This window comes from Passer domesticus, chromosome 8 (assembly GCF_036417665.1).
Source record: "Passer domesticus isolate bPasDom1 chromosome 8, bPasDom1.hap1, whole genome shotgun sequence".
NCBI lineage: Eukaryota > Metazoa > Chordata > Aves > Passeriformes > Passeridae > Passer > Passer domesticus.
Genome location: NC_087481.1, coordinates 27,718,137 through 27,730,851, shown reverse-complemented (window position 1 = coordinate 27,730,851; position 12,715 = coordinate 27,718,137). Strand labels below are relative to the sequence as shown.

At 46.2% G+C, this 12,715-nt stretch overlaps 1 protein-coding gene across 1 annotated transcript in view; it reads left to right on the top strand.

The window, feature by feature from the left end:
• PCDH15 (protocadherin related 15) overlaps window positions 1–12,715 on the top strand; it is a 651,760-nt gene that overhangs the window by 263,414 nt on the left and 375,631 nt on the right. The window lies entirely within an intron of this gene.

Here is a 12,715-nt window from a genome sequence, read left to right as displayed (position 1 = left end):
CTACTGTGTGGTGCCTTCCTCCCCAGCATCTGCTGTGCTCTTCATATGTCATGGATTTCTACTCACTCCCTTGTTGGATTTCCTTGCTTCTCTTTTCCTGTCTCAGCCTTTGAAGCCCTGCTACCTCCCTGGGGTCTTTATTTAGGACTTTTGAGGCCATGCTGAGAAAGGTGTGGAAGCACTTGCAGCCAGTTCACTGAGCTGTGTGATTTGGGCACAGCATGGGATGGGGAATCCTGGGGGGCTCATCAAATCAAACCTATATAACTGCAGAATAGAAAGGCACTTGTAGAAGAGGACCAGAAGAAGAAAAAAAATCTGTTAATGCCCAGGCTATTCTTTGTAACCTTTAAATGCTATATAATCACCAGGAAAGCATTGAAGCATTTCATAACTACCAAATGAGGACAAGTATGCAAACATGGACTCATTGGATCCCAGGCTGGTTTGGTTTGTGGGGGACCTTGAAGCTCATCCCATTCCATGGACAGGGACATCTACTAGACCAGGTTGCTCCAAGCCTCATGCCTCCTGGCCTTGGGCACTTCCAGGGATGTGGAGGTGTTCTAACATTGTTCTGTACAATGAATATGGATGGGAGGACAGCAGTGTTGAGTCTTGGCTGAGCATTATCTACTACACCAATAAAGTTCCCTGGCAGAGGAAAGATGTGCCTGTAGCAGCCTTGCTATTTAATCATTAGTTAAAATATCACACCATTATGTGGGCAGTGAACTTTGAGCAATTAAAGGGTTTGCTTTGATGTGGAGAGTTTTTAATGGTGGGTCTGTGCTTGAAGCCCTGGAAGGTGTCCGTGAGGTCACAGCTGAGCTCCCAAATCCACGTGTGTGTGTCCCCTGAGCACATGAAGCTGCTTCGTGGAGCTTGATTTGAAAAGCTTGTTTTTCTCACCTGGGTGTGCTTGCCTGAGTCATGTGGGAGGCTTTTTTCTGCACCACTGAGTGGCACCAGGGAAGTCTCTGGGATTCTGTTCTGCTGCCTTTGCTGTTCTGCAGCATTAGGCATTCCCCCTCCTCCTCCCCTGCTTCAAAGGCAATGGAACCCAGCCCAGAGCCCAGCTGTGCTCCTTCCTCTCAATCAGCAGCCACAAGACACCCTCGGTGACACCTTGCTGTTCCCCAGCAGAGGCATTTTACACCTGGCATGTGGGACATGCTCTCCATGGAAAAATCACCAGCCAGGAATTAAAGGTTGTTTTTAAGGCTGTGGGTGGAGATTTGCCCAAAAAAGGCATATGTGAAGCTTAGGCTTTCTTTCCTCCAGGACAACCCCAGTGCAATGTGGTGCTGATTTCATATAATTACCTGTCTTGGTGTCCTTCTTACCCTCTCACAGAATTACTGAGGCTGGAAAATCCCTGCCACCCCGTGGAGTCCCAGTTGTGCCTGATCCCCAGCCCAGAGCACTGGGTGCCACCTCCAGCCCTTCCTGGCACACCTCCAGGGATGGGCACTGCAAAGCTCCCTGGGCAGCCCCTGCCAAGGCCTGAGCACCCTTTCCATGCAGAAATTCCTGCTGCTGTCCAAGCTGAGCCTCCCCTGGCCCAGCCTGAGGCCCTTTCCCCTTCTCCTGTCCCTGTTCCCTGGCAGCACAGCCCGACCCCCCCTGGCTGTCCCCTCCTGGCAGGGAGTTGTGCAGAGCCACAAGGTCCCCCCTGAGCCTCCTTTGCTCCAGGCTCAGCCCCTTCCCAGCTCCCTCAGCCCCTTCCCAGCTCCCTCAGCCCCTCCTGGGGCTCCAGCCCCTCCCCCAGCTGCATTCTCTTCCCTGGCCATGCTCCAGCCCCTCCATGTCCTTCCTGGACTGGGGACCCAGAACTGGACACAGCCCTGGAGGTCTCACAGCAGAGCCAGAACATTTCTGCTACAAGCCAGAATCCTTATTTGCTTTTGAGGCAAAACTTCATTAATTCCTCATTTGACAGAAAGTACTGTAAACCCCAAAACCAGTAGCTTTTAGTGGAGGAAGAGTCCTGGGGAAAAAAAGTCAGCTCTGTAATGCCTTAAATATAAAACTCACTGTAATGAGAGATCTTAGTGGTTGCAATTTAGATGCCTCCAGTTAAAGCCAGTTTCAACTTTGGTTTTGGTGAGTCATCAGCAACAAAAAAGGCTCTGAAAAGGCTTTTGCTTTCAAGAATTTGTGTGTTGGTTCTCTCAGGGCATCACTGCAGTAAAGCCCTGGGAACTGCAGAAGCACATAGCGAGTAAAGGGACAAATTGTACAGAGGTGCTTCTGTTCAGGCATAAAACTTTATCTCTGCAAACACCTGGTGGAGAGGGAGAAATCTGGAATGAGGATCAGCACCAAGGTATCACCCTATCACCTCTTAAATGTGGGAGATGCTGCTGGGGAGTCGTATCAGCTCAGGAGCCTCAAAATCCTTCTATGAGCCTTTAGAGCTCAACAGTTCCTCTTTCCGCCAAAAACTGTGGCACTTGTGTCTCTCGGTCTGCCAGAACACACACTCATCCTTTTATCATAAAACAATCAGAGTCAGATGAAGCGGCCTTTGGGGCTTTGGAGTGTGAATGTTTCCCCACTCTGTTTAGTAAAATATTTATCTTCAGGCATTTTTGAAGTTTAGTTTTGCTCCCAGGTAAGTGTAAAACGCATGGCACTGCTTTTCCAAAGGATGAGGTGTTCAATAGTGTAGTTTATAAATATTTTATTTAATGCTTCCCCTCAGCATGCGGAGCATTGGAAATGCAACCAGAATTTCTTCACTACTTTCAGGACAAAATGCAAGGGTCCAAGAAGGAATAGATAAAGATAGGAAAATAACTAAGATATTGTTATTCAAGTCATCAGACTCAAAACATTCACCCTGAAGCATCTGCAGAAGTGTCCAGAACAGTCTGAACTGTTACCTGTGACCTACCTGAATGCAGGAGAGGTCCCAGAGGACTGACAAGCAAAATTCTATTGCATAAATCATTGGTTTAGTAGATTTGTCATTTTTCTTTGCTATTTAGTTATTTTAGAAATTCAGAAGTGAACATCAGAATTATAATGTGGGCTAAGTCTCCAGCAATGTAATCATGGCTGAGTGTGAGCCCACTGTCTTCCACGCCTGCTGCCACATGGAGGGGTGTTTTCAAGCCTGTCCTGAGCTTGTAGCAAACATTAAGCCATAATTGTCATGGTTAATTTTTGTTTTTCTTCATCGAATTGTGCGAAGTCGTAGATTAGAACCAGAAAGTTGCAGGCAGAACATTTCAAAAAGGTCTGGGGGCATTTCATTGAGGACAGACAACGTTTTTAAGTGATGCTGACACAGGAATAAATGATCTGAAATAATTAAGATTTATTTTAGTCACCGTGTGTGCTTGGCAATGCCAAATAGAGAAAAAATGGCTGTGCATAACTAAAAGGTGTAAAAAAGACCTCAGGAGGGTTCACTGGGTGAGTGGCATTGTGCAAGGAGTCACGGGGTGGAGTTGGGGTCCTCAGCCTGAGAGGTGCAGATGATGCCTGGGACTTGAGGAGGGACAGAAGCTCCACAGTGGGGGAAAAGGATTTAGGGGCATTCTGTGAATTCTTTCTCCTAACACAGGGAGTAGGATTGACGCATTGGCAATGAAATGATCCAGGAGAAAGTGGGGAGACCTTGGAGCCCCTTCCAGTGCCTAAAGGGGCTCCCAGAGAGCTTGAGACAAGGGATAGAGTGACAGGACAAGGGGGAATGGCTTTAAACTGAGAAAAGAAGGTTTAGATGGGATATTGGGAAGGAATTGTTCCCTGTGAGAGTGGGGAGGCCCCTGGATCCCTGCAAGTGTCCAAGGCCAGGTTGGACATTGGGGTTTGGAGCAGCCTGGGATAGTGGAAGGTGTGGTATTCACATTCTCTGGAAAAATCCCTTTGCCCAGGATTTTTCTCCTGGGAAGCTGAGAAGCCTCAGAGAAAAAGGAAAACAATTCTTACCTCATTTGCTTCTCCTCTGTTTTGCTCATGTGGAATGTGTTTGGAGATTGTTTCATTGGATTCTGGTGTGAGTTATTTTGACTCATTGGCCAACCAGTGCCAAGCTGTGTTGGGACTCTGTAAAGAGTCACGAGTTTTCATTATTATAATTTTTAGCATTCAGTAAGCATCCTTTCTGTATTCTTTAGTATAATATTCTTTCATATAATATAGTATCATGAAATAATGAATTAGCCTTCAGAGAACATGGAGTCAGATTCACCATTCCTCCCTGCCACGGGAGTCCCTGCAAATACAACAGGAAGGTGTCCCTGCCTATGGGAGGAGTGGGATAGATGGGCTTTAAGGTCCCTGCCAACCCAGAGCACCCTGGCATTCTGTGGGAAAAGCTTAGGTGGGTTCAAGATGCGGTTTGGCAGCTCCCTGCAGGAAAAGCTTTCCTATGACCACAGCAGGCCAGGACAGGACCTCAGGCTCTGGCAGCAGATTTTGGCTGCTCTCAGGAGCAGCTCCTTGGCTGGGGAGGTTCCCCTGGAGCTGAGGCTGCTGCTCCTCTGTTCCTGCATTGCTTCCCAAATCAGGCTGCTCCAGCACCAAATTTCTGTGACTGCCACTTTGGAGACAGTTCTGAACCTTGTGCTGATCTGTAGAAAACACTGAAATTAGGAACAATTTTTCTCTGTAGTTTAAGTAGAAAAACAATCTCCGTAAAATCTTTTTTAGGCTACTTGCCATGAAAATAATTTCATGACTTGCTTTTATCGTGCGATAAATTACCCACAAAAGTGGATAACAGATTAATTTAGCCAATTTAACTTAATCCCAAATAGTGTGTTGTTTTATTAAGCAATGCTGTAGTGTAATTAAGAGTTGTAACTGATTAAACACCTTGTAAAGACAGGGCTGTTAATTAATACTAAATTACAATAAAATTAACAAAGTAACATAAACAAGCCATGTAAATGTTTTTAAATGACAGGGATAATTCATCAGCTAAAAGCTGCTTATGTGAACCATTTCCTAAAGAGTTTGCTCCAATTAATATGTATATAATAATTGGAATAATGGAAATGGGGCAAGAAGAGCTTTCCTTAAGGTTTTTCAATTCAAATTACTCCTTTGATAAGAGACATGGGAGTATTTTAAGGTGGACATTCTCTAATAATTTTAAAGAAAATGCCTTGAACCCCACATTAAGGTATGCAGGGAAAAATCTAAAATTAAACCTCAATGACACCTTCAAGACCACCTCTGCAGCTGACACTTGTTTGTCTCACTGGAGTATGAATCTGAGCAACTCCAGGCTTGCTAAGCTTTAATGTGAGTATTATGTATTAATGCTACAGCTCCAATTCAGATCTCATTTGCAGGAATGTCAGGAAATAGCTGAAACTTTTTGCATACTTAAAAGGTTTGCTGAATTGGCTGGTTCACAAGCACTGGAAATCCCACAGGTATTCCTTTGTCGTTGTGAATTAAGTAGAGAAACACGAAATCTGAGATCTCAAAGTGCAGGCCTACAGGGACCTGTGGCTGCAGGAGACACAGAAATAGGTCTGAACTTTTCCAGACTTGGGATCAAATCTGATTAAGAGCAAATAAGTTGAAGCAGGCTTTAGGACTGTCTGAGAACCCCCAGCAGCAAGACTGCCAAGGTGTAAAATAACACTCAGGTCTTGGGATTTCATTCTGCATGACACGATGTACAAACTCCTCAAAATATCTCTCGGTTTTAATGGAATTTTGGAACTTAGTAAAAAATTAAAATTGACTTTTTCTATTATCTCACAACCAGAAGCCCTAGAAATAGACTGTGGTTTTTCCTCAGGAAGTTATTCAAATTTAAAGACTAAAATTATTGTGCTTGTATCATGCTGTTGAATAATGCTGCAAGTGTTGAAATTATGCAAAATCGACCTGGTGTGGGTACGAATTTAAAGCCTCAATGTCTAAACCAGCAGGCAGCTGGCATGGGATTCTGTGCACTCAGGGAGGAGAGCCCCCAGGCTGTGTGGGCAGTGTGCTCAGGGCTGGGCACTGCCCAGGGAAGAAGCTGTGCCTCCTGGGCAGGGCAATTGCTGGGCTCAGGCCCTGCCCGTGGCTCTGGTGCCATTGCTGGGCCCCGGAGCAGAGCCTGGGCCCTGCTCTGCCCCTCCTGCAGCCAGAGACAGCCAGGCCTGAGGGCCCCTCTCAGCTGGGGCTCCTCTCCAGCCTGAGCAGCCCCGGCTCCCGCAGCCTTTCCTGGGCACCCAGAGGCTCCAGGCCCTTGCTCAGCTCCAGCAGCTGCTGGCCCTGCTGTGCTCAGCACCCAGAGCTGGACACAGCACTGCAGAGGTGCCTGCAGGGCTGCCCCCAGGGCCACCATCCCTCCCTGAGCTGCTGCCAATGCTCTGCTGCTGCCCAGGCTGCCATTGGCCTCCTTGGGCCAGGACACTCTGCTGGCCCGGGGACAGCTTGGTGTCCCCCAGGACACTCAGTTTCCAGAGTTGCTCCAGCAGGTCCCCGCTGTGCTGGTTCCTGAGACTGCTCCTCCACCACCATTGATGAACAATTTAAACAATCCTGGGCCCATCAGTGCTCAACCCTGGTGACACTACCAGTGACAGGCCTGTAGGTGATTTAAGGTACAGCTGTGAAAAGATTTGTGGGAATTCATACCCATCAAGTCACTTCTTGTGTGTGATCCTGAACAGGAATGGCCTTGTAGATGCTCCCTTGTTTCAGGTGCTAAAGTTCATGCAGATGTGGATGTTGTCTTGAGCATTAAAGGCCATAAGTTTCTGGTTTTGTCTTTAGTTTTGTTTTTCAGTGGATAGGGGGCTGATGGAGGGAAAACAGGTGGGAATGCCTGTGTCTGGAGACATAAATCTATACATTGCAGAAGGTTTCCTTGAATAGTTCTGTGTAAGTGGGAAAAATATTAACCAAACCAAACACAGCCTAAAATGGGCTTACATAAATATTTCACAGAAAACATTACACACACTGGGGGATGAAAGACTGTGGGAGCCTTTACACCTCAACATGCTGTTCAGGCATTCCTGAGCCTTATTATGCTAGAGAGTAGGAGGGAAATTTCAGGAGGACAGGAATGAGTATGAAAAATGTGGAAGAGCATCCCTTTGTTTAAATAGCATGGTGTAATTACGTTGTGCAAGTTCATGGCAGTCGTATTTCAAAACTCTTTCAGAGCTGTGGGAACACCCAGAGTGTAAATGAGGTATTGTGTCTGTAGCATCCGTGCTCTGGTTGAGCCCAGCTTGTGGCTGAAACCACAGCATTGTCTTTATGGCCCAGGAGCAGCTGCAGTTCCATGTTTGCACAGATAAATCCCGAATTCTTTCCTGTCCTATGTGGGTTTTGCATTTGGTGCCTCTTACAGTCAGTTTGTAACTGCAGAAATGTGGATCTGAACGAAGCCTGAATCTGGTGCAGACCTAAATTCCCCTGAGGACTGAGGATTGAAATGCACACTAGGGGGTAGGTACCCCATCTTTCCACAGTGGAAAGGGTGTTCCCAGTTTATCCCTGTCTGTGCTGAGAAGGCCAACATGCAGCTCCCCATCTGTCCTTGCATTCCCACCTCCCCAAACCCCACAGCTGTGGAGCTTCCAGGGTTTCTTCCCAAATGAACCCATCCCTTCCACTCATTTGGCTGTGATGGAAGCAGATTGGGAGCAGTGCGTGGTCTGTGCTCCCAGCAGGGCTGGGGGCGTGGGAGCTTGGCCAGAACAGAGTGAGGAGCAGCTGGACGTGGGCAGGGACACACATGGGCACTGCCAGCTTGGCACTTGGCAGAGCTGGAGCTGCTGAGGACAGACCCACGAGTTCTGCCTCTCCCTGGGTTTCTCTCCAGCTTCCTGATGAATAGAAGATTTCAGAGCAAAGGGCTGGCACCGTGTTTTCTGCTTTTAGAAAGAAGTCAGGACTAAGAGAGCTAAAGCCATTTCAGCCTGAATTAGCTAGAGCAAAGTTACTTTTTACATTTCTCATGTCAAACCATTGGGGTGTTCCTTGTTGGAGGACCCATTTCTTTTGTGCTATGAGACATCTTCCAAAAGGAATGTGATGGGGAGGAACAAGCCAGTGCCCCTGTGCTACCTGCATACCACATTCCAGGGATGGGAGTGTTCATCTGGAGAAGAGAAGGCTCTGGGGACAACTCAAAGAGTCCCTTCCAGGGCCTGAAGGGGCTCCAGGAGAACTGGAGAGGGACTGGGGACAAGGGAAGGAGGGACAAGACACAGGGAATGGCTTCCCACTGCCAGAGGGCAGGGATGGATGGGATATTGGGAAGGAATTGCTCCCTGGCAGGGTGGCCAGGCCCTGGCACAGGGTGCCCGGAGCAGCTGTGGCTGCCCCTGCATCCCTGGAAGTGTCCAAGGCCAGGTTGGGGTGGGACTGGAAGGCCTTTAAGGTCCCTTCTAACCCAAACCATTCTGTGCTTCTACAAAGCAGTTCAAATCCTCACTTCTTGGAATTCTCAGCTCCTGGCCAGGCTGTCACACTCGACATCTTGCAGCAGAGCATCCCTGACATCTGTTGGGTGGGTTATGAACCTCCCACATGTCAAGTTGTCAAAAATCTGGAAAGTTCAGTACCTTATTGAATTCCATTTTCTGATCTGATTTATCAGAATGCTGCACTGCATTCTCAGGCTCTACTTTGAGCAGCTTGATATCCCTAAAACCAAACATTTTCCAAGGTGGAGTTTTGAACCAACTGCCCTTAGGAAAAGATCCCTAAGTCTTTTAAAAACTACTTTGGAGGTTTAATTTTATCATAAGCAGTAAATTCTTTAAATACACTTCAGATGCAGTTGTGAGTTTGTGTGGCAAAGAGCACAAAAAAGAAATAAGAACTTGGGTTTTCATTTTGGAATTCAATCACTGCTCCCATGTGCAGCCAAGCAAGTTCCACCAGCTGGGTGAGAGCAGCATTTCCATGGAGTCGAAACAGAGGCAGACATAAATATATATGAAATGTATTCAGAAAACATGAAATAATGCTAAAACAAATCTTACTTTGACTAAAGCTTACTTCTCATTGCCAAGAAAAACATGACTGAGTTGATTTTCCACAAAAGAAGTTGGCAGTAAATCAGATTTTCATGGCTCTGATTTGACAAGAAAACTTTTAATAAAAATGCCAGGGTGGTACCCTTTACATATTTGTAGTGTTTGATGGAGACTTTTTGGGAGATGGTTCTTTTCCAAGAGAGTCTAGGAACAAAACATTTTTTTTCTTTTTTTAACCAGTAAATTTGTGTATATTTGAGTGACTATTTACCAGTAAATTTGTAATGTATATTTATAACTCAGACCTGGAACAGATGAGTATTAGTTGTGTTATTTCTGGAGGATATAGTTGCATTTGTGTTTTTTCTGCTGAAGACTTTTTACACACTTTTCAGGAAAAACCAAACCCTATTTTTTTCTGCAGATGAGGAGAAAAAATGTTGAAAGCAAAGGAATTCTGCTGCTCTCACCCCAACCAATTCTGGTTTATGAATGTGCCTTGCAAGCAGCAAAAAATGGGAGAGATTTGTCTTTGCAGAAAGCAGATTCTGTGAATATTTCAAGGCCTGATCAGTATTCTTTAAGTTCTTGAGTTAGGGATAAAAATTTCTGAAGTTCTGCATCAAAATGCTGGGTGAGCCACTGAGAGAAGTACAGAGATGGAGTTTGCTAGGGGTAAAATAGGAAAATGTACACACTGTAAGCACCATTACAGGTAACACTGGCCTAATTAAAATGGGTAATTTTCAAAGCTGCAGGAGAGATTAAGGAGTCTTGCTGCATGAAAAATGTGAATTTGCTTTGGTTAGCTGAGGAAATACTGCTCTTCATGCTGGTTTTAACATTTCTGAGTATTTACATGTGTTACTTCTCTGGGTGGAGAAGAGGCCAAGTGGAAATGCCATGCTAGGGAGAAAAAGGTAAACTTCAGGTAGAAACAAATAGGTCAGGGCCAAGAAATTAACAAAGTTAATTTCTCTTCTTCTAAATTTCCAACTAATGGTGCTTGTGGAGGTCAGGAGGGTTCAGGTAGGGTCAGATTGGGAGGGAGTTTTGAGGGCCTCTTTAGAGAGGTGTAAGCACCAAAATCCTGGAGCCCTGACTTTAAACCTAAATCTTATCCCCAACTCTCACCCTAATCCCATAATCTAATTCATAACCCCACTATTTTAATCATGTAATCATGGAATGGTTGAGGTTGGAAGGGACATCAAAGCTCATCCAGTTCCATGGGCAGGGACACCTTCCACTCTTCCAGGCTGTTCCAAGCCTTATCCAATCTGACCTTGGACACTTCCAGCATGGAGCTGCTAAACTGCATCTTGAACCCACTTGAGCTTTTCCCACAGAATCCCAGGGTGCTTTAGGTTGGAAAAGACCTTAAATCCCATCCAGCCCCACCCCTGCCATGGGCAGGGGATACCTTTCACCATCCCAGACTGCTCCAAGCCCGGTCCAACCTGGCCTTGGCCACCTCCAGTGATCCAGGGGCAGCCACAGCTGCTCTGGGCACCCTGTGCCAGGGCCTGCCCACCCTGCCAGGGAACAATTCCTAATTCCCAATATCCCATCCATCCCTGCCCTCTGGCAGTGGGAAGCCATTCCCTGTGTCCTGTCCCTCCATCCCTTGTCCCTAGTCCCTCTCCAGCCCTCATGGAGTCCCTTTAGGCCCTGGAATGGACTTGGAGGTCTCTCTGGAGCCCTCTCCTCTCCAGGTGAACACTTCCAGATCTCCCAGCCTTTACATCCCTTTAATCATCTCCATGGTCCTTAAGAAGCTGCCTTCAAAAATGAGACTCTTAAGAATACACCAAAATAATGCTTCAGATTTAATGATGGGAGTTGTTTTTTCATGCAGTCACCAATTAGAAATTAAGTTATTATTTAACTTCAGCCTGGAACATGCAGATGTTGAGCACAATATCGCACAATGATTCTAATGCCATTGGTGCTTATTATTTCATTTTGTGTCAAAATAATTCTGTGTGGTTTTGTGAATGAGGAAACTAAAGCAGGTTTGATGTCCAGTCAGTATCAAATGCTCTGCTCCCACTAACAGGGGTGTGAGAGCCCAGGGGGGTGACTGATCCTTCCCAGGGAGGCTGTGACATGCAATGTGAGCCCCAAAATTATAGACAGTGTGGATGAAATGGATCCAGCAGTTCTTGCTTTCACCTGCTCCTCTCACACCAAAGCCCAGGTTGATGGAACAGCCACAGCCCACAGTTCTGTCGTCACCTTCCAGGGAAACTCAGAATTGAAGACTCTGGCTCTATTTACAGCACTAAAATAAAAACCAATTCCCATCCCAACAGCCAATTTTTTTTTTTTCTGCAAAACAATCTCCAGAACTCCAAGCCCTTGCTGATTAGAGGAGAAGTGTTCTGCAGTGTGTGAACAACACACAGCATGATGCATCTTCATTACCAAAATTCACAATGACGATCATTTATCATAAAAGCTGCTGACAATGGGCATTAATCTCTGAGTAAAGCAAGGAGGAAACTCTGTTGTCATGGCAGTGGAATTAATTTAGTACCTCTCATCCATGCCTGAGGGACTGGGAATTCTCTGGCCAAAGCAATTGCAGCCTCAGCAGTGTGGATTTTTAGGGGTGGAATATGGAAGTCTTTTGCTCAGATGTGGAACCAGGAGGTGACCATGCTGCTGGCAAAATGTGCCTGTGTTTCACACAGCCCAGAGCAGCTTCCCTCCCATCCTGAATTTTGGAAGGAACCTTAAGGACCTTAAATCCCACCTCCTGCAGTGTCAGGGACACCTTCCTCTATCCCAGGCTGCTTCAAGCCCCATCCAACCTGGCCTTGGGCACTGCCAGGGATCCAGGGGCAGCCACAGCTGCTCTGGGCACCCTGTGCCAGGGCCTGCCCACGCTGCCAGGGAACAATTCCTAATTCCCAATATCCCATCCATCCCTGCCCCCTGACAGTGGGAAGCCATTTCCTGTGTCCTGTCCCTCCATCCTTTGTCCCCAGTCCCTCTCCAGCTCTCCTGGAGCCCCTTTAGGCACTGGCAAGGACTTAGAGGTCTCCCTGGAACTTTCTCTTCTCCAGCTTACTTTAAAGCAGAGAATAGGAATTCTTTCAGGTGGAAGTTTCAGCAAAATATTTTTATTCTGGAAACGTTTATTTTTGTTTTTTAAACTATATTAGAACTATTGGATGTCTTCAGAAATACAAATATCTGCTGTAATGAACTGCATGCTGTCTGTGCCTTATTTTTGTCTGGTTGTACTTCTTTCTTTTTGTATATGTATTTATATATAGAAGAGATAAATTATTTGGTCAAGCAGACCTGGGAAGAGTGATGCACTCCCACACACATCTGGTGTCTTGTTAATGAAGCTTTACCCATTTCTACTCAGTTAAATTCTGAAGGCTATGAAAATAATGTGTTGTTTCCCCTTATGGAATATTTTGTTGCAAGTCCATACAATGTGCACGTATTTCCCCAAATTTCCATCAGCCTTCAAAGCTGGGAGTTATCTCCTAAATCTCACTGCCCAGTGTGGTGTGGATTTATTCCACCTCAGAACAAAGCAGCAAGTTTTGTTGGGTTATTGCAAAGCAAACTATGTGTGCCTAAAACTCCCTGTTTCTGCTTGGAGAGAATGGCGAGCTGGAGAATTCCAATGGAATATGGATTCTGTGCTGAGCAACCTGGAGAGGAAAAGCCTGCAGGGAAGCTCAGAGCCCCTTCCAGAGCCTAAAGGGGCTCCAGGAGAGCTGGAGAGGGAC